The 4,349-nt window shown below is 34.1% G+C and overlaps 1 protein-coding gene and 1 pseudogene across 1 annotated transcript in view; one reads left to right on the top strand and one right to left on the bottom strand.

Moving 5' to 3' along the window:
- The window catches only part of noxa1 (NADPH oxidase activator 1), a gene marked incomplete at its 3' end in the record, with an annotated part of 10,751 nt that extends 9,521 nt beyond the window's left edge, over positions 1-1,230 (bottom strand). The window contains exon 1 of the mRNA XM_008311774.2: positions 786-1,230. The remainder of the gene's footprint in view (positions 1-785) is intronic.
- A 1,605-nt stretch (positions 1,231-2,835) lies between these two features.
- The window catches only part of LOC103380009 (acyl-coenzyme A thioesterase 4-like), a 5,275-nt pseudogene continuing 3,761 nt past the window's right edge, over positions 2,836-4,349 (top strand).

Below are 4,349 nucleotides of genomic sequence, written 5' to 3'. Positions count from 1 at the left end.
TATATATATATATATATACACATATATATATATACATATATATATATATATATATGTATGTATGTATATATTATGGCATGCCATTCAGGAAATTATGCTTTGAATATGCAGTATGTACAAAAATCCTATATATTCAGACTTTTTGTATATATATATATATTCAAAGAATAATTTCCTGAACGGCATGCCATAATATATACACACACACACACACACATATATAACAAATACATAAACAAATACATAAATAATAATAAATAGTAAGAGTAAGACGAGGTGCATTTGTAAGTGTTTAAGTTTATCCATCCATCCATCCATCCATCCATCCATCCATTTTCATCCGCTTATCCATCGGGTTTCGCCACTAAGCTTATACTTAGAAATATTAAATCTTCTTGAAAGTAATTTTTTTTATAGAAATAGGACAAAATGGTGGACTTCAAACTGCAACATTTAGATTATCAAATTAGTTTAAACTTAAATTTTTTTTTGCATTCACCTTACATACTCAAACACAATAGTCATGCAGCATACAGTTGTATGTAAAAAATACAGAGCTTGAGAAACACGGAAGAGCACACGCAAAGTGAAAGATTGTAAAGCAATTCGTTACAAACGAATTACAACTTTTATAAAGGATAAATAACGTGTTACTCAAACACATACCACTAGTTAGGAATGAAAGTTAAAAAGGTAATAGTTTTACCAAAAGGATGTATCCTAATGTACCCCAACTGAACAGCAGACAAGAGACAGTAGAATTTGCCTTTTAAAAAAACATGTACCTGTTGCTCCCGGACAAGAGGGATTTAGTGCAGGATCCGTCAGTGTAAGAATGTCTGTCTGCTATCTGCTGCTCCTCACACCGGTTTCGGAGAAATGAGGTACGTATAAGGTTTCCTTGACTCCACCCAGCTGCTATAAGGAAGTTATTTCTCAAAAAAGCCTCTGAAAGATCAAGGGCAGGCAACTGGAATTCACCTGTTAGTAATGTACCTGTACTTAGCAGTTGTGCAAGAGACTTCTCTTACAGCTCAAAAAAAATGACTAATTGTGTGTACTGTGAAGTAACAATGAAAAAAAAAATATATAAAAAAATAAAATAACTGGAAATGTTACAACGAAAGACGAGGAAATAATCCAGTTGCTCAAGACACACCGCATTGTAATGGGTCAGCTGACCTGCAGCACAGGTTGTGTGTGTGACGTGACGGGTGGGTAGCTTTTTTTGTCCTCTTTGTCAGATCTAAGAAGGCTTTGCACAATTGAATATTAGACAGTAGAATTTGCCTTTTAAACCTAGAAAAATAGAACCCCCGCAGAATGTCCAATCATTTTATGTGCTCCAGTGATCGCCAGCATTAAGAGCCTTGATCTGTTTTAGGGATAAAACTAATTTTTTTTTTAAATTAAAGCTAAATTATTATTATTATTAATATGAGATCCAAACAGAATGTCCAACTTTCAGTGAACATTGGTATTTGTTTCACAGTTTTTGTAATCTGCGTGACCTCTGGTTTCAGCAGAGAGCCTCTCTGTTTACATACCTCTGGCTGTACAGGGAATGTTAGCTTAATGTTTGTTCTTTTGTTTTTTTTTTTTTGTCCCAGCACCTTTTAAAATTTTGAAAAAAAGTTCATTTTTTCAAAGAGTTCATTGACTTATTGCTCAAGGAGTGGCGCAACAACATCAGCACGTTCAACTATTTTCACACCAAGGATGACAATAGAAAAAGGGTTACTTTAAGATTTGTTCTGTTATTATACAAGAAGAGTGTAAAAACGGTTACATTTAAAATGTGTTACATAACAATTTAATGTGAAATTATCTGTAGACCTTGGTTATATGTAAACTTTATTGTTTCTTATTGGTATAATATAATAATAATCATTTTTATTTCTTCAACAACTTTGTCTAGACATACTTTCATTATTGCAGGCAGCTATTGTAATACCTCTGGCTGTACAGGGAATGTTAGCTTCATGTTTGTTTATTGCTAATACCACCACCACTGCTGCTCTACTGTGGCAAAACCCATGTTTTAAAATAAAAGACGGCACAGTTTTATTATAGGAATTGTGTTAATATACTATATATGTCCTAATGTACAGTTCTTAATACATATCTATTGTTGGGATTATATTTTAAGTTTTTGTAAAATATGTTTTTTTTTTTTTTTTGCTATTTTATAGACTATATTTGTTAACATAAAAGTTCTGGTAATTATACAAAATCTATCTAAAGTTGTCATTTTTTTTAGCATCCCTTACTGTTGTTTTAGGATTTATTTTATAGTGTAGTCTCAGAGGGCAGGAGGAAAATTTACCTTAAACACATCAACAAGACCTTTTTTTTAGATGCAATAATCAAGATAGGGCTATTTCTAAACAGAAATGGTCAAAATTAAAGTAAAAAAATCGGAGATTCCAAGACAGCACAATAAAGCTGTAAAATGTAATACGATGACAATGAGTGTTTTTTTTTTTGGTTAATTATTTATTGATTAAAAATAACATACCCACGAACCTTTCAGATTATACACTACGTGAGTACAATAACAATAAGACAAAAAAAACAACAACATTAATGATTTAAACATCGTTCCATTTATTCCATTCATCATCTACCACGTATTTATTTTCGGGACTCAGTCAGCTTTAGGGTTGGATTATTGTCCTTTATTGTGACAATGTGAGCAAACAACTACGTAAACCCGGCTACCTTTGCCCCGTCTGCTTCTTGAATGGGTCACGTGCCCAGACAGGCCGTCCCCTCAACGTTAGTTGGGCGTTGCTTGCAACGAAGATGAGCCTATGGCTTTAGCAGCGAGGAGTACCTCCCCCTGCAATCCGGTGTTGTCAGTGACGAAACTCAAGCTTTGAACTGAAACAGCAATCTACACAACTATATGATTGTTGCCCGAACGGTGAATTCACTCAGTGAGATAACGGGATTTATCAAGATATCAACTCGAACGAGAACCAGCTCTTGTGAGGTGAGACACGGCTTACATACATTCACAACTAAGTATTTAAACGTAATAATAATAATAATAAATTATGTATTTCCAAGTAAGCGCTGTTTAAAGTTTAACACCCCTAAGTGCACAGATAGAAGATAGCTAGAAAAGTTTAAACACAAAGCATAACAAAGTATAACGTCATCAACACAGTCATACGTGTTGTACATTCGTGGTCACGACTAGCAGTTTAGCATTGCTAAGTATTTAGCTCTTAATTAGAACGTTGTTTAAAAGTGAGGGCCGTATTGAATGTAGAAAATACGCCATACTGCGCCCTCCGGTGATGTCTTTAATTGCCACACAATTATTCAATACAGACCAGTAATTGTATTACGGTACTAAAGTACAACGACTTATTTAAAGCTTGACGTGAAGCATCCAAAATCACTACACACTTAACACTTTCGTCACAATACCATTTTATTTAGAGAAATTATATTTCTAGCAAATATGTCTTTGTGTTTGGGCTAATAAATTATAGACTAATGCAATTTATCTTTTTAATTTACCATTTTAAATCATTTTAAATATATTGGTGAATTTCACTGTACCTCCCAATCCCAAAATGTATAATTTATTAATTAAATTATATTAAGTAGGAGCATGTTACAGAGCTAGATGCACAATAAATCTTCATCTAGTCCAAAGTCCCCCCCCTTTATTCTCTCTTCAGAGTGTTGTCCTCCCAGCTTATCGTGTCTTATCGCAGATCTTATCTCTACTGTTTTAAATCTTGAGCGATAAATGCTTGATGGTAGATGTTCGTTAAGAATCTAACCACCAAACCACATAACAACGACCTTGGAGTTGACTGCTCTTCAAAGTCCTTTCATGCCTTAGTAATACCTGTACTATTCGTAAATACCGTCTTTGACAGTATACTTCTATCTAAATGTATAATTATCTCCCTGTTATGTTTTTTTTTTTGTGTGTGACAGTATTGATTAGATATCATTTGTGCATGCTTTTGTTTTCTTTCTTTAGCACAATGTAACCCATCAACTGTCTGCTAATTTCAGGACATGACACAGTGCTCAGTGAAGCTGTCCGTCCAGCCCTCTAGAGGACTCGTGGATGAGAAGTGGAAAATTGTGCTCCAAAACGCCACACCTAGCTGCAGTGTGACACTTCACGCCCACTGCACGTGCGAAGATGGACACAACTGGGAAGCCTTTGGTCACTACACTTCTGACGCTACTGGAACTGTGGATGGTTTGTTATAAAAGTGACAAAAGTGATAATAATAAAAAATGATTCGTTATTTATATTATTCTATATTTTACACCACCAGATTTTTTAAAAAAAGTGCTTGTATAAATCTGCATAT

Source organism: Cynoglossus semilaevis, chromosome 6 (assembly GCF_000523025.1).
Source record: "Cynoglossus semilaevis isolate Cse_v1.0 chromosome 6, Cse_v1.0, whole genome shotgun sequence".
In the NCBI taxonomy this organism is placed as follows: Eukaryota; Metazoa; Chordata; class Actinopteri; order Pleuronectiformes; family Cynoglossidae; genus Cynoglossus; species Cynoglossus semilaevis.
The sequence above is the reverse complement of the archived record's forward strand: the minus strand, read 5'-3'. Positions and strand labels throughout refer to the sequence as shown.